This window comes from Lissotriton helveticus, chromosome 5_1 (genome assembly GCF_964261635.1).
Source record: "Lissotriton helveticus chromosome 5_1, aLisHel1.1, whole genome shotgun sequence".
In the NCBI taxonomy this organism is placed as follows: domain Eukaryota; kingdom Metazoa; phylum Chordata; class Amphibia; order Caudata; family Salamandridae; genus Lissotriton; species Lissotriton helveticus.
The window spans coordinates 1,682,740,198-1,682,766,551 of NC_136065.1; the positions used below are offsets into that span (position 1 = coordinate 1,682,740,198).

The following is a 26,354-nucleotide window of genomic DNA, read 5'->3' on the forward strand; positions in this document are numbered from 1 at the left end:
AGGTAAAGGGGCGCGGAGAGTTGCAGAAAGACGGTGGGTAGAGAAGAGATGGGAGTAAGAGAGTGAGTATGGCTAGAATGAGTAAGAGGGGTGTGAAAGAAAAGTGAGAAAGAAAAATGGAGGAAGCGATATAGGTAAGAGACGCTTTGCAACTACTGGAAACATAAGCAGCAGAACAGACCTCCGTTCTGTACAGAATGCAGATATGACTTAAAGAGTTGAAGTGGCAAAGAGTTGATGATATAGAGCATTTTTCTGATCTAAGATAGTCCTTCATGCATCCCAATGGAAGCACCTTTTAAACAAACTCACTCCGGTTTTCACAATTTTCAAATCGCAGACTTGCTACAAAACCTTTGAGCCCTGTGAAGCCTGCAACTTATCAAAACTCGGCTGCAAACAAGAGAAGCAATCCTTCCTGGGGTGTTTATTTCCTTCAATGGTGGTGCGGGCAGGAGAGTAGCCTGGTCTGTGTCACCGCTCAGTTCAGGCCATCAGGCTACAAGCCAGCATGAGGAGGGCGATGAAGGGCACACGTTCAACCTCTGCAGGTATGTTGGCTCTCCCCTCCACCCCCGTACCCGCCTATCGTCGTCCTCCCTACTATGGGAAAGGGTGTCTTTCTTTTAACTGCATATATAAAACATAAGCTGCCATCTGACTTGTTATTATCCTTAAAAGTACAGAGTTATATTGTTTATCTTTCAAAGTTATAAATATGTGTGTTTGTAACAGACAAAAAAAGTCAGCGTCAGGCCCGGGTCTTATGAAAAATGATATTGCTTCATGTTTAGCTCTGAAATTCGTTCTAAAAATAGATTATTAAATTCTAGTATTAAGGTCAGGGCACAGATGTTCAGAGAAATCGCTAGATTTTGATAAACTTTGTACTTGCTAGAAACTCCCTGCCATAAGGAAGGTGTTTCCTGTCCTGGGCAAGGCAACAACCCGGAGTGAAGTAAGGGTTTAAAAATAGTTGTAGATGGAAAAAACTGCCCTGGAACATGGTCCTCTGGTTGCTCGGAGCCATCTAGTGACCTTACAGAAAGTGCTCGGGTTGACCTGATAGTCCTCCTCCCCTCCCTTATTTCTGCCTTTGGGCCAATTCTAAGAACTATGTACAGGCCTCTCACAGCCATATGTATCAGTAACTAATAAATAACCCGGGCATCCTCCGAGAGCTAGGAGCTCATTGGCCCGCACTTCTCTTCTCCCCAGCATGTCTAGGGCACATCCTTATGAAGCACATTCCAAACAGCAACAGCGCCGGATCTTTAACTACCTTAATGTTATTAGCTGAAATCACAAGACAAAATGGTGCTAAAAGTAATGAATATCAATAAAATACCACGTTGCAAAATGCAATAGTGTGCCACAGCATTTCAATTTATTGTGGTGCACGATGGTAGGTCTGGAGAGGGTGGAGATGCACCACCAAGCCAGCAGATGAGTGAGAAATACAGCTTTAGATGGACCCAAACCCCACTATATATATATTTATTAAATGGTGGCAGTAGGCTAAGGAAGCAAAACAACGAAAAGAACAACAGTTAAGAGAGAAGCACTGTAGTTAGACCAAAGAAGCAGGAGAGGGAGGGAGTAGGGGGTAGGCAAGAGTAAAAAGGGTAGAGGAAGTTGGGAAGGTATAGCAAAAGATGGAGAGGGGGTGAGTACAGAAATAGGAGGAGCATGGTCGCGACAGAAGGAAGGGCGACTTGGATGCTACTAAGTACAAAAGGACTTCTGTCTAATTCTGGCCGAATGTCCTTGGTGATGAAGTAGCCCCCGCCTTCCTGGCCCCCCAGGGACACTGTCTACAGCCTTTTGTGGTGCTGGGGCGCTAAGAATAGCCGCCTGTGCTACTGGGGGAGATTAGAAACGTCCATCACCGAGGAAGTGAGAAGGGGGCGATTACGGCATTGTGGGGAGAGCGAGCACCGCAGGCATCTCGGACCCGCACACGCAGCATACCTCACAGCAGCCGGGGGCGCGCAGAGGGGGAGACAGGTGGTGAAGGGAAACAAAGCAACAGCGACAAAGAAAGGGAAACGGGGGAGACAGAGAAAGAGAAGAAGAGGGGAGGGGTGGGGTGGGTAAAAGGAGAGGGGGAGAATACAGAAACAGAGGAGGCAAAGGGCGAGGGGTGGGGGAGAGACAAAGAAATGTGACAAAGAGAAACAATGGGCGATGGGACGGGGCATAAAGTAAACGAAGGACTCAAACAGAGCATCACGGGAGGGATGTAAGGATATAGAAGGGCGACACAGAGAACAGGAATAAAGGACAAAGAGAACAATCACGAGAAAGAGGCTAAGAAGGCGGCAGACAGAGAAAGACAATGGAAAGGAAAAGGTAGGAGACACAGAAAAGAGGAGAAGACACAAGAAGCACGAGTAAGAGATAGAGAAAACGGAGGGTTGAGAGACAGCGGGAGGAGGGTGTAAGATAGAGGAGAAGCGAGATAGACAGCCAAGCGTTGAGAGAGTGTTCAAGAGTGGAGGGGCGAGGCGTGCGAGAAAAGAAGACGCAAAAATAAAGAGAATGGAACAGTGATCGTGAGAAAATGAAAGGGAATTGAGACAACTGAAGAAAGGTAAATCGCAAACAGAAGTGGACAGTAGTAAACCGAGTCAAGAGTGGCACGTTTACTGCTTGGTTCATGTAAGAATCTCCTATTTTCAGATAAAAACCCTCACTCACATTTCGTGGCATGTGTCATGATACGAATTTTCATCACACCCCACCAAATGTGAGGGAGCTCTAGATTTCATATATGGGGGATCGGATTCGTATTCAAATAGGTAAAGCTGAAAATTGTTTTAAGCACACCCCTAATAGTTCTTTATTATGACTGACTTAGATAAGATTACAAGATCAAAGGACAGATGCTTCGGGGCCCATATGCTGACCTTGCATCCAAGCAAATTAGTTTGTACATGTTTCAGCCTTTTACTTAGAAGAGTCAAGATCCCTCAATTGGTTATACTCAATTACACAACTCAGTGGGCTCATGAAAGACAGGCAAGACGCCGAGATATGATGAGAATGACACGAACACGCGCTGTACTATAGCGGATTTAATATTTGGGAATTATAATTACTCTGAATTTTACAACGAGAAATCCAGAGGAGGCTTCACCTCGAGTTGAGGTTTCATCAATCTTAATTAGGAATCAGCCAGCGAATGCGGGTCAGGAGCGAGAGATATATACAAAACAAGAAATATAGGAACTTGTTATTGAGAATCCTATCTTTTAAGATATCCAATCTAAAACATAGTGAGATTGCCCTGACAAAGTCATTTGGCTGTAAAGCCAGACGAAACACGTGTTGGCAAAGATCAGTTGGCTACTTGTATATGAAGATAATTTGATGATTTGTACCCAGTGACTGGATCTATTTTGGAGGAAATAAAGAAGATACAGAAAACAACATAACTTTGGAAAGCTATTATTGATTGGACTTTTTATATTCTCTAGAGTTGCTCAGGTTGAGAGTTGTCGTGAAAAAATTTCTGGCATACTTTGTATACCTATTGTTACAACCCATGGCAGGAGTTGTATCTCCACCTTAGAGTATATGCTAGATTGATTTATAAGAAATAGATTTTGATGTACACTATCTTTGCGCAGCGTTCCCTACTGCCATAAAATTGTATATGGCTCATGAAAGACAATCTTGCATGTTGAAGTATTCCACTTGAATTTAATGCCTGCCTATTTGTATAGGCATCACGGTTTAAAGAGAGCAGTGTAGAGGACTTTACTAGTAGTCACACATTTGTCAAAGGACCAGGTTTGTAGGAAACCGATCTGACATCAACTGCTCTTGTGCACAACTCTCTGTCCCCTCTTTTCGCGTAAAGGAGCAATTGAAGAAAGACAGAGAAATAACAACACAAGAAGGGATGAAAACAACTGAACACTGAGAGATCAATAAGGGAATGCAAATGAAGGAAACAGAGGGGGGGAGCCAAACAAAAATGGATGAAAGCAAATAATATAAGGGAAGGGTAGAATGAAGTAAGATAAAGGTTGAGAGGGATAACCGAAGAGAGATACACCAATGAATAGTGGGAAAGGCAAGAATAAGCAACAGAGGACAAGTAGGGAAAGAAGTAAGGGAGACAGTGAGAGAGGAGGGAGGAAATAAGGGGTGTGGGGAAGAGAGAAAGACAATCCAGAGAGGCAGAAAGAAGTATACATTAGCAAAGAGACAAGAGAAGAATGAGGGAGAAATACAAAGAAAACGAGAATTGGCAATAAAGGGAGAAAACACACCCGGAAAGGGAGACGAAAGATGAAGAAAGAAGGGAATGGCTGAAAATAAATAGAAAAAAATAGAGAGGGGTGAAAGAAGCGGAAAAAAAGGCATGGAGAGAAATACAAAGAAAGGGAGTGAGAGGTGCTAAAGGAATAGGCAGAGGGAAAAGGAATAGGGCTACATGACACCAAGAGGATAGGTGATTAAAGAGTACTGGGTGCCAGAGGCGACCAGCATTCATTTTACAAAGACACTCCGGGCACAAGAGGGGACGATTAGGGATGGGTGTAACTTGCGTAATTCTGTGTAGCATAATCAGGAGGAATTACTTAAACATTTTGTGAGAGTCCGCAGAATTACATGAGAAGAGTAATTCTATATTTAGAGCTATTATTTTAGCACAAAATAACCCCTTCCATTCAAAATGGAATGACGGCTGCATTTTGTGCTAAGAAATAGTGGTAAATCCAGCAGAAAGTCACTAGCAGTGTGCAGGGCCGGACTAGCCGTAGCGGGCACCGGGCGTTTCCCTGGTGGGCTGCCAGGGTGGGGGCCAGTTTTGGACCCCTGGGGGGCTGTTTTTGTTACCGGGGGCCGATTTTGCAGCATAGCTGCAATATCGGCCCCCTGTAACAAAATTGGCTGAAACTTGCCCTAGCAAACAGCTCGGCTGCACCCTGCTGCCACCCTCCAGCGGCCCCCCACCAGGGGCCAGCCGAGCAGTTTGCCAGGGCTGGTTTCGGTTCCCAGTCCGGTCCTGCCAGTGAGATTTCCCCCCAACTTATTCCAAGAATTTAGCATCCTCGCGTCCATAGGAAAAAAGCGCTAAATGCAAAACAACATGACCAGCAGCACGAGCCAACTTCATAGTTTCTGTGCTAACCCCCCCTCAATTACTCATAAATATGTGATTGGGCATAGTTGCGTAATTATTGGTAATTCCACATCAAAGGTTAATGTGGAATTACCAAAATTACTCCGAATACTACAGCATCATTAAGATTACTCCCAGACCTAGTAACGATAGGGGTGGTGGTGAAGGAAGCTGGTGAGATACAGAGAAGGAGGAGGTGTTTGAGGCCACCTCCATAGAGGGCATGAACTACATGCGCAGTGCACAAAACTCAAAAGTTGATCCTTGTGCACCCAAGGACTGTGGCCCCTCAGGAGATGAGTTTTATTTTACTCTGCGCATGCTTAGTCTCTGGAAGAGGCCTACATTTCAACCTTTTGAATCTCCAAGAGGGTGAATGGCTAGTACTGAGGATCAATCCATTGAAGCCTTTGGAGAGTAAATAAATATTAAAGTGAATGGTGGTTGTCCGATTGGGTGATCGCACTTAAGCCACTGTTTTAGAAGGTGAGACTGAGCCCAAGAAGGCTGATCCTCTAAACAACGTCGGAGATGGGTCCTGTACTACCACAGCAGAGAACGTTGCCTACTCTAGAGGAAGATAAGTCAACTATGAGCGTTCGTAATATCACATGGAGAAACTCAGGCAGGGAATCCCTTAAATATGCGATTAAGTTCCTAGGAAATGAACCTTTTATGTTAGCACTCTACATTTCTTTTTTTATACAAATGTATATAGCGCGAACTCGACTGAAGGTATTGGGGTGCTTTATATGAGCACCGGTAACGTTACACAAGGACACATTCAGGCACGGGGAGATTAAGTGATTTGCCCAGAATCACAGGATGTGGACGCGACCCCCAGACTCGAACCTTGGTTTCTAGCACCAAAGTCGGCAATCTATCCGGCGGACCACACCCTCTCTCTCCCCTTGCAAACAGGGTGGATGGATCCTCTCTCTGTCCAAGGAGGTTGTAGCTGCTAAAGCAGTTTTCGCTTCAGACGGTGTTTCAGTGAATCAGAGATAACTGTATAATATTACCTGCTATCCTCAGAACATGGCGGCCATGAACGGTCCCGTGACGCAGGCAGGCCTCGAGGAACGGCCGTTATCTACGGAAGCCCTATCGCTGCCCGAGGCCGCATTTAGCCTCCCAGGCAGGGCTTTCTTTATAAGGCCAGTAAGCTGGCCCCTCTCTTGTTACGGCTGACGCGCCTGCCCCGCAGAGTGCTCCAACAATGTGTCGAGGCCCGGGCCTCTGACAGGAGCACAGCGGACTGCCCCTGCGCACCGGAGCCATGGGCCCGAACAAGAGACGCCACTTAGAGAAGGGCGTAGAGGACGCGCCTCGCGGCACCTTCCGGCCGGGCTGTGATTGGCTCCCGCCTTAGCCTAGGGCACTGGCAGCGCTGCGAGCCGACCCCTTCCGCAACCATCATAGACAGGTGTGTCTAAGGGCCCTGCTAGAGCTTAAAATCGACCATCCCCTGTGGCGTAACATAGGCCCCCCGCAGGCCCCGAGCTCCAGAGGGCCCCCCTCCACATAACCTGCAGGGGGGCCCTCTCAGGTTTCGTTACGCCACTGCCCATGGCATGAGAGCTCTTGACTGAGTTCCCTATACACTTTGCACGTAGCTCCCCTTAAGTTTCGTGACGCCACTAACCTACCCCGCAGCCCATGCTGCTGGCTGTTTTGCCAGTAGCTCCATATCTCTGCGCAGTGGTTCCATTTAATCCTCAATGCTGCCTTTTCTCCCCAGGGGCGCACGAAAAGAGCCAGTGGGTCCTAATGCTAGCGAGGGAAATGTGCTCTTTGACCCTCCGCTGGGCAGTATAATATAAGCACAATTGGGCTGTGGTGGGTCCCTCAGACCCACGTGCCCGACGTCACTGCAGCTGCAGCATGAATGATAGGCACGTCCCTGCTTTGGCCAGTTACACTGCGCACAGCAGGAACTCAGAGGTCCATTCTGCAGCAGACTGGATATGGAGTGGGCACACTGAATAAAACAAAGCCCGCCATGCCTTGCCCTGAATGGCCACGTGGTAATGGCTGGATTACTTACATCCTAATCTTCAAGACCATGGCTGTTCCTTCTTCATCTCAGTACTTCCAACAGGAGGAGAACGGTGCATCTCCTCAGGCCAGGCACCACTTACAAAGCTTCCTAAAGGTAATGTTAGGTTTCCCCCCCAATGAGGACGCTGCAGGTTTCTGGTGTAACTCGTTTTTATTAATTATTTAATCCCTAAAGAGCGCCGAGCCTCATTTCCTCCGTGTCGGCTTTTCGCGCTTCTGAGTGCGCGCTGCGCGCGCAGCCCTAACATGGCGGCCGCACGTCACGTCTGTACGTGACGTGCATAAGCTAGACTGCGCCACTACATATCTCCCCTTTTTCCCAAACAAACATTTAACTCACTGTCCGTTGCTCATATCAAAGTCTCGAAATCTTGCAGGCTTGATCACCGCCCTACCACTCCGTGTAAGTCTCAGGGGGTGAGGCGGGACCACTCTTTCCTGTGTCTCTTCACTCCTTCCTCCACCTTCAAGCGCGGTCGCGCCTCCATCTCGTCTGCTCGTTCCTGCTTCACTAACTGATTCCTGATCGCCATAGTCCATTCTCTCTCTTCGCTGTTCTCCTCTGCTCACCTCCAACTCTCCATCTGCTCGGTCTTGTTCCTGAGACCCTTCTTTTACATCTTCTGGGTCTTCTCCACCTTGCACTCCCTTGCATCTAGCCATGCGATCCTGTGACCACACATTGCCGTCACTCAGCAAAGCCGCTCTAGCCATCACTTCCTTGACTTGCATGGGCTTGCTGTATTTACTCTCTCCTTTCCTCCTTAGCGTGGCCACTTTTACTCAGACCCATTCCCCTTTCTCCAGCTCGGTCTCTTTCACATTTCTCCGGGCATTGTAGTGTCTAGAGTAATTGGCTTGTGCTTTTTCCAAGTTGGCTCGCACTACTGCAGGGGACCATTCACTTGTTATGAGTTTTTCCTTCCACACACGGTTGTCCCGGGTGAATGGTTCGCGGCCTCTCAGTATTTGGAAAGGGCTGTACCCTGTTCTTGTGGGGGTGATCCTGTACGCCCACACCATGCGTTCAATCTCTCTTTCCCAGTCCTTGTTGTTGGAGATGGCTGCCTGCACAGACCCCATCACCACCCTGTTAAATCGCTCCTCCAGTCCGTTCCCAGCCGGGTGGTATATGGACGTGTGCTTTGCTACAATTCCATTTCTTTGCATAAAGTTGCTCCATTTCTCTGATCTGAATTGGGGCCATTGTCGCTTAGGATGGACTTCGGGATGCCTTCCCTCACAAAAGTGTCCGCCAGGAACTTTATGATGGTCTCTGTATCCATCGCCTCGTCTATTTTCAACTCAGGCCATTTCGAGTACCTATCCACCAGGACACATACGTACTTCTGAACTCCATGCACATCCAGGATGGGGCCCAGTATATCCACTGACAACTCCTCCCACGGATTCCTCGGGGGGTCAAATTTGCCAAGGGCTGGACGGAGTGGTTTGAGCGTTTTGTCTGCCCCTTGGCACTGTGGGCAGTCCCTGACATGCCTCTCGGCCCTTACGTCCATCCCTGGCCACCAGTAGTTTTGCTTGGCCCTTAGTTTCAGTTTTCCTATCCCCAAGTGTCCCTCGTGGAGCATGTCCAGTAGTTTGGGGATGATTTCCGCTGGGGGGATGACTTTCTCCCCTCTGTATACAAACACGCCTTGGTCGTCCATCGACAACTCTTCTCTGACTTCGAAGTATGGGTTGAGGCCTCCACGAGTTAGTCTCTTATCAGGCCACCCCCCTGTGATGTAGGATTTTACTTCCTCAAGAACCTGATCGGGAGAACGGGACCGGCGGCGTTGGGTGGCCGGCGAATCCCTTTCTTCTGATGGCCCCCCTTCCTGCCCGGGGTGCTCTGTTGCCGGTCAGTGGGACTTTGTTTGCCTTACTGCCGCCCCGGCGGAGATTTACAGCCGCGCTGCCTTGTCGGACTCTCAAAATGGCGACCGACCCCGAGTGTCTTGACCGGGCCTGGGCGAGCGCTGGGGGCCCGCCGCATGGCCCGGGTGCCGGATACTGTGAATGTTTTCCTACACTTAAGGAGTTACTGGACACCCTGCTCTCCTGGCGGCTCTGTGTGACCGCGCCTATCCTAGCTTCGGAGATGGTTCCTCACGGCGGGCCTCCTGGGCCCCCACGGCCAGATGTGATTGTGCCGCCGCGGGGTGCGGCTGGAATTATCCTGGCGGAATTGGCCCCGGCTCCGACCGCGTCTGCTGCTGTACGGAACTTGATGGCGCCTCCTCCTCCTGCGCTACCTTCTTTTTCTCGGGCCCGGGAGCTGGATTTTACTTGGCCTGGCCTTCATGACTCTCCCGCTTCCTTTCGGTCGCTGCTGCCCGGCGATGTCTCCTGTGCTGGCCTAGATGGGTCGGTTCTCCTGGACATATCCTTGGACTTGTGCCTGCATCGGTTGCTACACTTCGTGACTTTCCTGGATCGTCCGTGTTCCACTTTACGTGCCTTTTCCGGACTGCCGTTGGATCTTCCTGCTGTCTGTCTCCTGTTCTTCGTAACCTGGTCCTCGCTGGATCGGACCGTTTCCACTTTGGACAAACAAGGACAGGGCTGATGTATATTGGCATCTGTGTGCGGTAGTCTTGCACTGGTTTGGACGGTCAACCTGTCCCGGTATGGTTCTGTGTGATTGACTGGTGCCCCTGGACTTTAACCCGATGTTCTTTGGCTTCCCGGGGACCTGGCTCCTCGACTCAGGCGGGTGGCTGGGTGCGTTTACTCCTGTCTCCCGGCCCTCCCCCGTGTATGTCTGTGTGTGTTTCCCATCCCTCGTTTCCTTCTCTTCCCTTCCCGTTTTTGTCTTTGTTTCCGACTTAACTTTGCTCCGCTATATTTCGGGTTCTAATTAGGGCGACAGGCACGCTGCGGGGGGGTAGGCCGTAGCCTTCTGCAGGGGTGCAGGGTGGGCTTTAGGGGTGGGTTGGGGGGGTCTGTCCGTATTGGGGGGTCTTTTTCCTCCCTTATTTCCTCTTTTTCTGTTCTATGGCTCTTGTGTGTTCACTTTTTCCGGGACTCCGTCTCCTCCTGTATCCCCCTGGGGAGTTTCTGTGACTTTCGTATTCCGGTATGTATCTGATTGTAGCTCGCTGGGTAATTCGGTATCGATTTTTGCTATGTCGCTTGCCGGACTCTATTATCCTGCTTTCACTCCTGGGGGTGCGTGGTTTGGTGGGAGTCCCTTCTTTCGTTCCCTTTTTCCCTCTCCCCTTTTTCCTCCTTTATGGGGGTCCTTTTATTTTGTTGGGATGCGTATCGTATTGTCTTTTGTTCTGTGGGCCTTTTTGATCATGTCTCCTCAATTTGGGTGGGGGCGGCGACGGGTAGGTGCGATTTGATTGATGCCATTGTCGTTTCTTTATATTCCGATTACGTTTATACTCTTTGATAGCTATGTTGGTATGGCCTCTTTTGTCATTCTGTGATCGTAAGATGGCGGCTTGCCGCGGCCCCTCCCTGGTTGTTTTTTGCACGGCCCATGATTCTTCTGTTTCCCCACCCCGCATTAGAAAATTAACCTTTTATTGTCCTGTTCTTGCTGATTGCTCGATGCTCTTATTGTTTCTCCTGTGCTCCTGGTGACATATCCTGTTGAAACTTTGTTTTTCATTTATTACGTTATCTACCATGTGGTGGCCAGCCCTCGTGGGTTGTAGGCCCGTATTTGTGAGCTTTCTTTGTACAATAAAGGTTTTCAAAAAAAAAATTAAAAAAAAGAACCTGATCTTTCCCATAGGCCTGCCTCCATTCCTGATGTCCAATGGTATTCTCTTGGTCTTCCATGAGTGCCACCATTTCTTCCGCCCCTGCTCGGTCCTCTCCAGTCTGATCCATAGCTGCCGCTCTACTCAGGTAGTCTGCCACCTTGTTCCTACTGCCTGGGATGTGTTCTACGTCGTACCTAAATTCTAGCAACTTGAGGGTCATCTTTGAGATCCGCGGCGTGGCACTTGCGTGTCCGCTGGACGTTAGCACCTTCAGTAAGGGTTTGTGATCTGTCCTTAACAAGAACCGTGTGCCCCACAAGAACTGTCTGAACCTGGTCATGGCCCATACGACCGCCAGCATCTCCTTTTCAATTACACTGTACTTCTTCTCGGTCTCACTGAGCGTGCGGGATGCAAAGCTGATCGTTTCCATTCTCCCTTGACCTCGATCTTGCATAAATACGGCGCCCAACCCCTTGTCGCTGGCGTCCGTGGTTAGTACCGTGGTTCCTTGGGGGTCATATCCTTGGAGTGGGACTGCTCCGGCCACCTCTCTCTTGATGATCTCAAATTCACCTTGCGCTGCCTCCGACCAGCAGAATTCCGTGTTGTCTCGTGTCAGCTGCCTCATGTGATGGGTTTTGGATGCGAAGTGCTGCACGAACTTACTATAATATTCCGCCATTCCGAGGAACGATCGGACTTCTTCTTTGTTGGAAGGCGGTGGTGCATCGCAGATGGCTCTCACATTGTCTGCTTTCGGGGTAACCCCTCGCACCCCTATCTCATGCCCCAGGTACGTGACAGACTCCATTCCTATCCGGCACTTGGTCCATTCGGCTGTGAGGCCCTTGCTCTCGAGGATCTTTAGCACCTTTCCCAGTTTGCTGTCGATATCCGTCCTGTCTCGTCCCATTACCAGGATGTCGCCCTGAAAATATTGGACTCCATCGGTGTCTTTGAATAGTTGGTGTATCAACTTTTGGAACACCGCAGCCGCCGAGGCTAGCCCGAACGGCATGCGGCGGAACTGGTAGCACCCGAATGGGGTGATGAAGGACGTGAGCTTTCGGCTTTCCGGATGCAGGGCGATCTGGTGGTAGGCGGAGGTCAGGTCTATCGTGGAATACCATTTGACTCCCCTGGTTCTGGCTAGCATTTCCTCAATCCGGGGCAAGGGGAACTTTTCCACCACTATGCTCTTGTTCAATTCGCGTAGGTCGACACACAGCCTGATCTTCCCGCTTGGCTTCTTCACTACCACTAGGGGCGCGAGCCACTCGGCGCACGTGATGGGTTCGATGATCCCTTTCCTTTCCAGGTCCTGTAGTTCTTCTTGCACTGCGTCCCTCACCGCCAGAGGTACATTCCTCACTTTGTGGGCGACCGGTACTGCATCGTCCTTCAAGACTATCTTGTGCGCAAATTTCTCCATCCTTCCAACTGTGCCCCCAAATACCTTGGGGTACTCTTCTTTCCATTTGTCTAGGTCAGGCCAGGTTCCCGGTTCTGTGAGTAGTATCTGTTCCTTGCCCCCTGGGTCCAGCTTGATGCCCAGGTCGCCTTGGTCGAGCCATCCTAGGACCGAGGGTCCTCTCTCAGATATGTACAGTTTGCAGAACGCTGACCGGCCTCTGAACTTGAAATCTAATGGTCTGAATCCTGCCATGGGAATGCGGTCCCCGTTGTACGTCACCGGGCGGATGTCCAGCTTCTCCAGTTCTGGGCCTAGGTGTTGTGCAAAACTCTCCTCCCACACCGCTCTTTGGATGATGGTGTAGGGTGAACCGGTGTCAGCCACGACCTTTATCGGAATTCCGCCAATCAGCATCTCCAGGACCGATTTCATCATTCTCTTGCCATCAACGTTCAACACCTGGCCATCTACGCTTAGTGCTTGATCTTCTATGTAGATGATGGTGACAACGTCTTCCTCTGCGCCCTCTTCTTGTTCTTCGCTGTCCTGTCCGACATACTTCACCATGCTCTTCGAGGACTTCCTCCGACACACCTTCTCATAGTGGCCCACTATCCCGCAGTACAGACATTTGGCGCGGAATGCCGGGCACTTCCTGTCGTGCGCCTCGTGCGTCCAACTCCCGCACCGATAGCATGGTTTCTTGCTACTTCCCGCTTGTTTCCCTGGAGGGCCTGGGTTGCCTTGCCATTTGTTGGGTCCCTTTGCCGCCGAACCTTTGTTCTTGTAGTCCCTGCAAGGCTCCTCCTCGTCTATTCTGTTCACCATGGTGTTGGGGGCTGTCTCTTTTCTCGTTGCTTCCGCACACCTGGGCGCCAGTTCTGCCCTTTTGACTATAACCATCACCTCATTTAGGGTGGTGTCACCGCTGGCCCACAACTTGTCTTGCACCGCTGTGCTCGTGGTATGCATCACCACCTGGTCTTTGATGAACTCCTCTTCCCAATTATCATATTTGCACGTGGACGCTAGTCTCTTCAAGGCCGCAACATATTCCTCTACTGTCTCTCCCGGCCGTTGTTTCCTTTGCTGGAAATTGAACCTGTCCACCGAGACACACACCGCCGGTCTGTAGTGCTCGTTCAGGTCTTCGATGGCATGGGCATACACATCCACGTCGGTGCTTCCTCTTTGTTTTGGGACCAGGCTTTTGTAAATTCTCAGGCCTTTTGGGCCCAGGTTGAGCAACAATATGCGTTTCTTCCTCTTGGGATTGAATTGTTCTTCATTTTCATCCTCCAAGACTCCTATGAAATTATCGATGTATTCCCTCCAGTCTTCCCACTTCATAAGCGGTTCTCCTGGTCTGGGCAGGAACTGCACTGGCGCCATCGCGTACCCCGCCTGCGCACTCATTTTCTCGCTCTTCATCGTGGAAGGCACGCTCGCTTGGCCTCTGGGGCTTCCTGGCGTGTTGTCCTGCTCTTCCTTGCCTGTTTGCACTTGGGGAGAGCCTTCGTCCGCCCCCTCAATCTTGCCTGGGGGATCCAGCGCAGTCCTCCCTGTCCGGTGGGTCGTCGCGTGCTCAGGCGCGCTTGCTTGACGTCTCTGGGGTGTGGGCTACCCTCTTCGGGCTGGCGATCACCTCCCCTGGGCTGTGCTGAGCTCTGCCGCGCTCTTTAGGGTGTAGTACCTGTGTGGGACTGCTGGTCGCCTCCCGGCTTCTTGCTCCTCCTGGCTGCAGGTTTCTCGTGGTTCTATTCCTCACTATGTGCCCTCTGGCCACCGGTGTCAGCTGGTTTCCTGGTGGTCTGGTTTTCTGCAGGGTGGGCAGGGGGGTCTAGTATCCCACCCTCGTCGCCATTGTAATGTTAGGTTTCCCCCCCAATGAGGACGCTGCAGGTTTCTGGTGTAACTCGTTTTTATTAATTATTTAATCCCTAAAGAGCGCCGAGCCTCATCTCCTCCGTGTCGGCTTTTCGCGCTTCTGAGTGCGCGCTGCGCGCGCAGCCCTAACATGGCGGCCGCACGTCACGTCTGTACGTGGCGTGCATAAGCTAGACTGCACCACTACACTAAAGTCTTGAAAGAGTTAGATTGGCTCCAGTGGCTGCAGGGGCCACCCCTCTTTGGGTGCATCTGCAGAGGGAAGGCCCACCAAACCATCATCATGGACCATAACTGAGCAAGCATCACACAGACTTTGAAACAAATCATCTCTGGGAAGGAGAAAGGAACTAAGTACATGGACCAAGAATGGAGAATGGGAAAATTGGAGGTTACCGTTAAGTGATCAACTACTTCCTCCCCTTCATTGTCCCATTCTCCACTCTTTAAGGATGCACCAAGGCGGTACAGTAGATCTCATACATTTGGATAACATGGAACAACACCTAACATGATACTGGCAGAAAGAACGAGAAGGGAAACACAAGAGGGATGAACTGCACAAAAATGAAGATTATGAAGTCTGCTCAGTTCGGTTCCAGCGCACATTGAGAATGCCCCTGAAAATCACCCAAGCAGTGCCACACATCAGGGAAAGAAAAGGACGAGCCCACCAGGGTCAAAAAGCAGGACACCACCAGACTCTGATCAGCCACACAAGAAGAATCTGCCCAGAGGAAGACCCAGACAAAACTGACAACAGAGCCGGAAAGAAGTAGGATCAAGGTATCACCGGAAGGGCTGAAACCAGAAATAGCGACAGTAAGCAAGTGGGTACCATACCGATAGAAGATAACAACCTCAACCAACTGAGCCCGTGTGAGAACCACATGGCAGACACTGGAATACAACAAGAACTGGGGAACAATGCAAGCAACAGCCCTATGGCCAACAACTCACCAAACAACACCATTCAAAACCCACCAGACATAGGGAATGCAACTAGAAGCCAGTAAAAGCAGGACACATCAGAGGGCCCAAAAGTTAGTAAAGCACAGGCTTAACGAGCTCAGGGTTCACACAAAGGAAAATAATACAAACGTGAGCAGAACTGGAACAAGCCTGACTATGGTCAGAAATAGGGAAAGCAGAAGAAAATCAAATCAAATAAAAAAAAACTTTATTCAGATTTTGTTCACAAAAACATAAAAGTTACACAGATAAAAATACATAAACACAATTATATATTAATACATGATTTAAAAAGATATCCTGTACCACAATAAAATTCAACTCAATTGAAAAACGTGCCTAGATAGCCGAACTTTACTCATCCATACAGGTCCTAGATTTCATAGAAGCTTTTAAAAACCATACTATAAAAAAGATACAATCCTCTTTCAGCAATTGAAAATACACAAGGGCCGGTCGAACCTGTCTAAAATTCTATCTTTTTAAGATAGGAACCAAAAAATGCCTACAGGGAATTTCATACAGTTTGCATAAAAACAAAAAGTGCAGCAAATCCTGCGGAGACTGTCTGTCGCAGCCGCAGGGATCTAGCACTTGACTTCTGTGAGAACCCTTCGGTCTAGCTAGCAAAAGGTGGAAGAGGTTCACCCGAAACCTGGTAAACAAAAATTTCTCATGTGTTGACAGAGACCCCATAGGATAAGGTTCTGTTGACGGAGTTGTCTTGAGTGTTAAATACATCCGAACACTAGGTTTCAGCACCTCTTCAGCTTCCCTATCTGCTTTCCTTAGGGCCAAGAAGGCTATCTTAGTTAATTCCACATCCTTCTTGACGATAGTATCAGGTTTAGAAAAAGGGTCACCCCGCCCTATCTCTTCAAAACTTCTTTTGATATACCTTAGCCAGGAAATACAAGCTGAATTATCAAGGTACATACACTCTCTTAAAATCAGGTGGTTGAGAGTTAGATCTTTGTTCAGCCAACACTTTAGCCAAATGACAGGGGTCGCAGAGCAAGAGCATCACTTAAATTGGGGACCCCCAGTTCCTTGTGGACTGCTAAATTAGAGGTTCCATGCGGAACACATAATAAGCGTTTCAGAAAATCATTCTCCCCTACCTGGAGGGAGTCTGCAGCAATATATCGACAAATTTCACTACCATAGGTGGCTATGGCCAAGCTTTTGGCTTGGTAAACATGCAACATAGCTCCTGTTGGTTTCTGCAGGGGATCCTGGAGGGGCCAACGCTGAAATTAAAACATTTTCGATTGATGCCCCACTTTCATGACATAGGACTTGAAGTTATTAATTGCCAAGTCTCGATCAGTAATGAATCTATAGAATGTGGATAAAAGGGATTGCAAACCCATTTCGGTCCTGGATATGAGGAAGCGTCGTCCGCGTATAGCAGGACCGGGATACCACGCCGTCCCACATAAGGGTAATCAACTCCAGTTTCCCTTAATGCACTATCCAAATCATTTATATAAAAATTAAATAAAAAAGGTGCCAAAATGCATCCCTGCCGGACTCCCCTCTTAATCTCCAAGTCCCTAGTTACCTGCAGATCCCGTGAGAACCTAACATTAGCTTTAGTTGACATATGCAGGTCCTCAAGAAAATTAACAATGCTGTTCTCCACCCCAATTGCCCTCATGGACTGCCACAGTTTGACCCTGTTTACACAGTCGAACGCAGATGACAAGTCCATGAGAGCAAGATGGATAGTTCCGGGGCGAGCAACAGTATATTTGCTCCGTATCATAGATAAGTTAGGACACTGAGCAACAGTAGAGCGTCCCGGCCGGAATCCATACTGGACATCCAACATAATCTTGTGCTCCTCTGCCCATGTTGATAGTCTCTCTAAAATGTTGCGACCCACCACTTTGACCACTGAATCAAAAAGTGAAATTGGTCTGTAACAGTGGGTGCTATTCCGGATACCCTTCTTGAAAACAGGGACTATAGTGGAAGAGGCCCAAAACTGGGGACAGCCATTCTTTGCAGCTGCATTAAATACTTTCTCCAGTATCGGGGCCCAGAACAGGGGTCCAATTTGAATACATTTGGGGGATCCCATCTGGACCTGGTGCTTTGTTTACAGATAGTCCTATAATACCATCCAAAATCTCACCCCTATGAAAAGTTATTACAGGGTCCTTCATGTCCCGGCTTTTTCTGTGATTAAACTCAAGAGGGCAATCAAACATAGATTTGAAGTGGAGAACCCATTCCTCCTCTGTAATGTATGAATCTAGGCCCCCCCTCTTCCTGATCAAAAAAGGGCCAATTCACAACACTCCAGAATCTCGAGCTGTTCCTGAGAGTGCTTGAGTCAATCAGCTCCCTCCAAGCTTCTTCCTTGAGGGCACTCTTCCGTTTGGCCAGGGCTGACGTATATTCCTTCTGACAAGCACATACCTCTGATTGAGATCTTGGTTTGGCTGACAAGGCTACCCTAAACCTCTTAGCTGCTTTAGAGCAGTATGAATCAAACCATCTGGGACCATTTGAGGCATTTCTTCTGGCTGGAACACTTAAAATTTCACCCACTTTTCTCACTATTAACTTGTATGCGCCAAGGATCTCATTAGGGAGGGACCCCTCGGTTGTACATATTGTTAATTCATGAGCACAAGAAGTTTTTTACTTTATTATAGAATGTTTCCGGGGACACATGGGACCATTTCAATCTGCGCTTTCCATCCGTTGTTCTCAAAACACCCCTGGTTGAAACATCGCCAATCTTTACTGTTAGTGGACCCATCATATAAGCTGTTAATGGGTTATGGTCTCTAAATTCACTCTCCACAATCTTAAAACCATGAAAGGAAGATTGCAAGGAAAAATAAATTAAAATGAAGTCAATAAATGACCCCCTACCGGGCCCTTTAAAAGTTGGCACAGGAAACTTAATGTACGAGTCAGCTAGAGACATCAGGGCGACCATATCCAGTTCATTTAACATGTTGTTCAACAGTTCCCCCTGAACATGATGCTCAAAATGAAAACCCCTCATGAGCGGGCCACCCAACTCAGAAATACAAGATGTTCTAGGATTACCACAAGAGTGTATAATAAAATCCCCGGAAACCAAAAGATTATGTAGACTGTGGCCCAAAAATTGTCTTATAGTCGCTCCCAAGGTAGTGATGCTACAGACCTCGTTGGATAAGCCATTGCGTTGTAAAAGTTAACAATTCCCCACCTGGCATCCCCTCTTTTGGCTGACAACGCCAAGATTCCCGGGTATGGAGTTGGCATCATTTGGAGCTTACAATCAACAGCCACAGACATGTATACAACTAGCCCACCCTTTGGTCTTCCCCTCGCCGATGGAGTGGCCGGGACAAAAAATGCCTTGTAACTTTCCAAAAATAGATCACACTCCACTGTCCATGTTTCTTGGAGGCTAATTACCGTGAATTGCGTCACATATTTCACCCAAAGTGGATCTTGGAGCTTGTTGGCCAGCCCTGCAATATTCCAGGATAGGAAATTATTGAAACTGACCTAACTCCTGAGGCGGAAGCCGGGAGAGCGAACTGCGCAAGCATAAGCATTTTTAAAACTATTACTGTCACTTAATTTGTGTGTGTATTTTAAAACGCACCTTACTCCTGAGGCGGAAGCCAGGAGAGCGAACTGCGCAAGCACAAGCACTTTTAAAACTATTACTGTCACTTAATTTGTGTGTGTATTTTAAAACTCACCACGCCGCAGGGCACTTGACCAGCACTGACCGGCACGGGTAGCGGATATTAGCGCTGCCGCGTAGCCTCACCTGATCATTCCTCCCGACGCCAGCACCGCGAGGACGCTGGCCACGCCCTTTTTTTAGGCCACGCCCACTGCGACGGGTATAAGACGCTGACTACGAGCGCCAAATACCAGAAACTGACCTAACTCCTGAGGCGGAAGCCGGGAGAGCGAACTGCGCAAGCACAAGCACTTTTAAAACTATTACTGTCACTTAATTTGTGTGTGTATTTTAAAACTCACCACGCCGCAGGGCACTTGACCAGCACTGACCGGCACGGGTAGTGGATATTAGCGCTGCCGCGTAGCCTCACCTGATCATTCCTCCCGACGCCAGCACCGCGAGGACACTGGCCATGCCCCTTTTTTAGGCCACGCCCATCTGACTCCTCCCCTCGTCAAACCGCATATATCATGTGCCTCGGCCGGAAGCGCAGCGGACGAGCGCAGCGGGAGCGCCGTCTGCGCGCCGAAGGCGCGCCTAAGGCAAGCCCGTATGCGCCCGTCCGCGCCAGACCGAGCCCAGAGCCCAGGACCCTTGTTTCACCTACCACATTACCACTGAGATATACCCAGGAAACCCTGCACAGGCTAAGGGATCTCCCATCCGCGCCCTGTCGCTGTACCATCTCCTTAGAGGAGGGACATTCCCGCTGTGCAAATTGTACTTACAGGCTGACTTCACACTTCTCCCCTAAACCACGCTGCCTCGGGATGGCCCTGCTTAACTGCAGATCCCTCCCGAAGCACCAGGCAGAAATCAACATGCTCCTGCTGGATTCGGAAATCGAGGCCCTTTTTCTCACAGAAACCTGGATTACTTCAGACTCTGAGCCAGACATCATCCAATCACTACCCCCTGGTTGCCTCATAAATCACCAGGACAGACCGTCCGGTATTGGAGGCGGGATAGCGATTATCTACCGAGACTATCTGTCCTGTCAGTTTAAGGACAGCCCCATCCTGGACTGCGAAAATATACATTTCTCTATCCATCGGCCCCCTTCCACAACCTTCTCAGGGATATTAGTTTACCGTCCACCAGGACTGCAACGACGATTCTGTGATTCTCTAATGGACACCGTCTCCTCCCTTACCTGTCTATCCCCGAACTTCACGATCTTCGGAGACCTGAATCTCCACTTCGATGAGCTCTTGAATAAAACAGCTGTTGATCTCAAAACAGATCTAGCCTGCTTAAATCTCCACCTACAAAGTAACCAGCCCACTCACAACAAGGGCCACTTGCTGGACCCCATATTCACCAACCTCACGAGATTAGTCGTGAATACCCCCTCCCTGTCCCTTGGTCAGATCATTTCTTAGTCCCCTTCAAGCTACAATTCAGCCCTTCAGGCACCAGAGAGACCTCCCCCCCAAGCACCTTCACGCCCGTGGAAAAATCTGGATATAAACTCTTGGGCTCAAGTACTTACCTCCACCCTAACAGTACTGGACCCAGACCCCTCCAGAGCTGATGCCCAACTACACGAGTGGATTCATCAATCCCTGCCAGTCAAACCCCTCCCCAGTAAAAAGAGAACAGCTAAATCCCCGTGGTTCACCCAAGAATTACGTAATCTCAGGAAGAAGTGCAAAAAACTCGAGCGCCTTTGGAGAAAGGACTGGGCGATGGAAAGCAAAAACGAGTATAGAGCTGCCATCAAGCACTATAAAAACTGTATAAAAACACGCAGGCAGGGGGCGTGGCTAGCAGCCGACGATGGCGGCCGCAGCTTAGAGGGGCTCCCGTGTCGAGGCGGCTTCCCGCTACTATCCGACCTATTTATCCTGACTGTGACGGTGTCTGACAGGGTGGACCGGACCCAGAGTCCTTGCGGCACCCGCCGGAGAAATCTCGAGGCAGCGACGACCTTGGCACTGCCCGAAATCGTGCGGCTAAGATCGGAGTGGGGAGGGGCCTGCCGACCTTCTGGGAGCAGCGGAGTTGTGGGCTGAGTAGATCCGGACGGAAATGACCTCTTGGCGGCTACGATAGACCGGAAGTGCCGGTCTCTGGAACACACGGCCTGAACGACCCCGAACCATCCTCTGGCGGCCCGGAGTGGCGGGCGGGACCCGGCAATTGCCAGCGACAGTAGATACGACTTGAGGCCCCTTCCTGAGGCGGCGCGGACGGCACCGGCGGATCGGGAATCGGAACCGCCATTTTGGGCGCATCGCATCCTGGGCTCCAGCTTCGACAGCCTGCTCTCCAGGGCAGTGACATTGTGACCCGCTGTCCATGCGGCGCTGCACAGGCGGGAGTAGGCGGACTGACCAGTGCTTGTCCTTGGCGGCGGGGGCGGTGAGTGGAGGCCCCCACCCCCCCCCCACTGTATAAAATACTTACGAGGGGCAGTGCCGGCACACCTAACAATGGGACACCTTGCCACAGCGGAATGCGGAGATGCGGCCCAGCGCCTGCCGTGATGCGCAGTTACCAACCTCCTCGGCTACGGGACACTCTGCAGGCATATAGACTCAGTGGGCCATATGAGCGCCGACACCAGTAGGTGGGATACCACGTCTTGCATCTAGGGTACAACAGGCGATCAGCCGGACCTCGTGTCTATAGTGGGCCGGGGCCCTGCACCTAGAGGCCTGTGGGGGACACGACTCCCATGCACTGAACAATTAACTGCGCGGCAACATCATAGACAGACGCAGAAGGACGAAGGATAACCCTCTCGGGCCCGAACACTGTCCCCCAACACCGGGCAGTAACGCCTATAAGAACACAATCATGTCCAACAGAGGCCCCAAACATAACACTACCCAGGCCAAGTTGGACAAGTTTGCATACGAGAGGCACACTCCTCCGCCAGAGCAGCGCAAGAACGCCGGGAAGGCGACAGAGACCGAGGGGACGAAAAAGGCCACGCTCGAGGATGTCCTGACGGCACTGGCTCAAGTGCAAGCGACGGTGGGGGCTACGGCCACAGAGGTCACCTTGATACGGGCGGACCTCCAGAAAATGAACGAAAGGGTCAAACAAGTTGAAGTTGTCACTAAATCCTTGGTCGAAGATGTCTCTGCATTACAAACGGCGATGGAGCGACTACAAACTGACAACAAACTACTCAGAGAAAAGGTGGACGACCAAGAAGGACGCTCCCGGCGCAACAACGTACGAACTTTAGGGGTGCCCGAATCGGAAGACACGGGAGCAATGGACATCTATGTGGAAGATATCATCAAAACCAGACTCCAGCCCAAGGGCCTTTCGAACTTCTTTTCTGTGGAACGGGCCCACAGAGTGCCAGGGGGCAAACCAAAGACAGGAGGACCACGTAGGCCAATCTTGGCAAGGCTGTTCAACTTCAGGGACCGCGACACCATTCTGCAGGCCGCAAGAGTCGCACCGGCCATCCAAATTCAGAACTCGAGAATAGCCTTCTTCCCGGACTACACGGCAGAGGTCGCCAGAAGGCGAAAGACGTTTCTGGAGGTAAAAAAGACTTTGCGGGAGAAGGAACTGCCGTACTCGATGATCTACCCGGCACGGCTGCGAGTGGTTGCGGACAAGAAGGTATGGTTTTTCGACTCCCCGGACGCTGCTCGAGACTGGCTGGAAGGATGGCACACCGTGGGCCGACAGCGGAGACCGCACAGATCTACTCAGGAACGTGGAGGAGACAGCAGGACTGGCTCACAGACATCTGGCCGGGGAGGAGCGGAGGGCTCTCCGTCCCGTGGCTTTGCAGAGGCGGGCGGAGATGAATGACACCCCCCCCACTTTGGACTCTAAGGTCGAGACGATCGCTGACCGTTTCTACACAGTTTAACAGCTGCATACGGACACTGGCATGGACACCCCGGAAGCACGCAGGGATGCCGCCTGCTCGGGGAGACACTCTCCCCCCTACAAGCAAGTACTCTGGTTATGGGATGGGTTAAGCACTCTGCTCAGTTGGGGAGGCGGGCAGTTGAAGGTCCGTTAGGCAGGGTAGCAGGGAGGGGGGGTTGTGGGAAGGGTTACACTGTTACAGTTAGGAATATGTATGTATGGTCAATGACACAAACTAGGCTTCCACATGAGTTAATACGAGGTGGGCAGAGAGAAGGTTGGTTGGTCGCCCCCGCGGGGACCCTCCACATTTTGTTATACTACTGCACAGCTGACACACATGCCAGCCGCTATATTGGGAACCCCATAGTACCTAATGGCTAACGTCCCGGTTCCTGAAAGGGGGGAAATAGACATAGTAACACAGGGCCCCTCCTTACGCCTACTGACTTGGAACGTGAGAGGTCTGGGAGACAAGGTCAAATGAGGTCTGGTGCTAACTGCACTCAAGAGGCAGAAACCCACCATAGCACTACTGCAGGAGACACACCTAACAGGGGGAGCCACCAAGGCTTTGGATAGGCGTGGCTATAAAATGGCTGTCCACTCTGAGTTCACGTCCGGCTCCAGGGGGACCGGTATTCTGATACAGAAAAACTCACGGTTTATCCCTCTGCAGACCAAAACCGATGACCAAGGCTGCTTTGCGGCACTGCAGGGACAATGGGAGGGAAAGTTGTTCAACCTGGTTTCAGTGTACATCCCACCGGCTCTGCACTCGGTCCACCTCCCGAAACTGGGAGACTTTATGCTGGCTCTCCCCGAGGGGGAAATCATCCTTGGGGGAGACTTTAATGCTGTTCTAGACCCACAACTCGACAGATTTCCTACACCGGCCCCCACGGGAGGGGTCCCCCACCTCCAGCGGTTCCTAACAGCCATGGGAATGACCGATGTTTGGAGGCACGTTTACCCAGGTGCGAAGCAATACACGTTTCACTCCGCAGTACATGGCAGTCTATCTAGAATCGACCACTTCCTGACTCTGGGGGATGGCCTCCGGTGTGTAGACACGATTGCAATCCACCCCCGGGGATCTCAGACCACTCCCCACTCACTCTAACGCTTTCCTCCCTGGAACGAACACGCAAACGCATATACCCCATACTCGCAACTTACCTCAAGATCCCCCTGGTACGCAAGGCCCTCAAGACAGCGACAACAAAGTATTTTGATGAAAATGTCCACTCAGTGCGCTCCTCCGAGACGCTATGGGAGGCTTATAAAACGGTCCTGAGAGGGCACGCCATAAACGCAATCACGGGACACAAAAGGGAACAGACTCAGGAATTAGCCAATTTGGAATTGGCTTTGCAAGACCTGACAACGACACACGAACAACACCCCACCCCAGCCACCCAACACGCACTTGCTCTTCAACAGCAACTGTACAACGATCACTTGCGCATCCAAGTGAAAGGGCACTTAACTGACACTTACAATAGGATCTACGAGGTGGGAGATAAGGCCGGGAGAATGCTGGCGTGGCTTGATAAAAAGGAGGGGAATCATAGGGGAATCCAACGTTTACGAGATGAACACGGGGACCTACATACGAACCCGGGTCGTATTGCCGATCTGCTCGCAAACCACTATGAACGGGTGTACACCCCTGAACGTGAGATCACACCCGAGATGGCCAGAGAAATCCTAGCACCGATCGAGGTCCAGACACTGTCCCCAGAAGTGTCGACTGAGTTGGAAGCGGACATCACCGCTGATGAAATCCAGCTGGCTATTCAGGCCTTGAACCCAGGTAAAGCAATGGGTCCTAATGGCATACCGATTGAATGGTATCAGACAGTGCCTGAGACCCTCGGTAAACGCCTGCTGGAGATGTTTGAGGAATGTCTGGAAAGGGGAACACTCCCGCCAGACCAGAGAGCGGCGACTATAGTGCCCATACCTAAGCCTGGCAAACCACCTGAGGACTGTTCCTCTTATCACCCCATATCATTGCTTAATGCGGAGGCCAAAATTCTGGCCAAACTTCTTGCAATGAGACTCCTGCCTCACTTATCGTCAATCATACACCCGGATCAGTCCGGATTTATGCCACACAGAAACACAGCGTTAAACCTGCGCAGATTGCACGGAGTGCTGGCCAGGGCGGACTCGATCGCCACGCAGGCAGTGATCTTAGCCCTTGATGCCAAGATGGCATTCGATCTAGTGGAATGGGCGTATCTATTTGAGGCTCTGTCGCACCTGGGATTCGGACCCCGCTTTATTGCCTGGGTCAAACTATTATACGCTGACCCGGTAGCCCAGGTGGTAGCGAACGGACATCTCTCGCGAGTGTTCCCATTGGGGAGGGGCACGAGGCAGGGTTGCCCTCTATCGCCCTTATTGTTCGCGATTTCCTTGGAACCCCTTGCTACTCTTATAAGGACCTCGCCTCTACTTAAGGGCATATGCTGGGGAGATGGTTGGGAAGATAGACTGTCTCTGTACGCAGATGACATGCTGATCTATTTAACAAACCCGGGAAGCGGAATACCGGCCCTACTGCACCTCTGTGATACGCACGGCAGGATATCCGGGTATACGTTGAATTGGAGTAAATCGGAGCTGTATGTTCTGACGGGGCAGGTCCCAACCCTCGACGCGGGGTGTCCTCTAAGGTTAGCAGGTTCGTCCTTTAAATACTTGGGCATCCAGGTTACAAGAGACCCCACGGAATTTATTGACAAAAATCTGAGGCCCCATTTAGACTCAAACAAAATATTACCTACTGGTCGGCACTCCCGCTAACACTCCTGGGAAGGGCGGCACTTTACAAAATGATGGTACTGCCTCGTTTTTTATATGTCCTTGAAAATACACCTTATCCGGTAGCCCCTTGGTTTTTTCAAAAAGTTGCAGCTTTGATCTCTAACCTCATGTGGGGGCACCTCCCGGCGCGCATTGCGCAATCCAAATTGCACAGAGGGTGGTAGGACGGGGGTATCGCCTTACCTAACTTAAAACTGTACTATTGGGCGGCACACCTTAAACCCATTAATCAGTGGATACACGTCTCACAGGCCGAGCCAGCGTTTCGGGCAGACAGGGCGCAGTTGGGTGCTGACAGCCTACTGGGCCCACTCTACGATAAACGCAAACTTCGCGCCTTACTTGGGCCCACCAGGCTCACGGTGCACCTTTGGCATACGGCGACTTCTGCCCTGGGTTGGAAGGAGAAGATCACCAAAATGACCCCGCTGTGGGACTCTCGAATATTAGGCAACCTGAGAAATAGTAAGGGGTTCTCGCACTGGGACACCATAGGAATATCCACGGTGGGTGACCTCTGGGAAAGGAACGGGGTGATTCCCTTCGATCGCCTGAAAGAACAATATGACCTTAGCGAGAGAGAGCTCTATAGGTACATCCAGATACGACACGCACTGCTCACGGCACTGCCCCCCGACACGGTCTTGCCCGAATCCTCCCCGCTGGAAGACCGCCTCCTCACTGATTTTATGATTGAACGCGCAACATCGCTAACGTACCGCAAATTACTCAACAACGTACCGGATCCAACACAGTCATTAAAAACCA

At 50.5% G+C, this 26,354-nt stretch overlaps 1 protein-coding gene across 3 annotated transcripts in view; it reads left to right on the plus strand.

The window, feature by feature from the left end:
* Window positions 1-459: 459 nt before the first annotated feature.
* Window positions 460-26,354, plus strand: part of LOC144755728 (uncharacterized) — a 41,965-nt gene continuing 16,070 nt past the window's right edge. For 2 of the 3 annotated variants that reach the window (XR_013594961.1, XM_078644920.1), the window contains exon 1: window positions 2,246-2,352. The gene's annotated coding sequence lies outside the window, so the exon portion shown is untranslated. Of the gene's footprint in view, window positions 552-2,245; window positions 2,353-26,354 lie in introns of those variants that run through there. The other variant, XM_078644921.1, reaches the window with a different exon arrangement.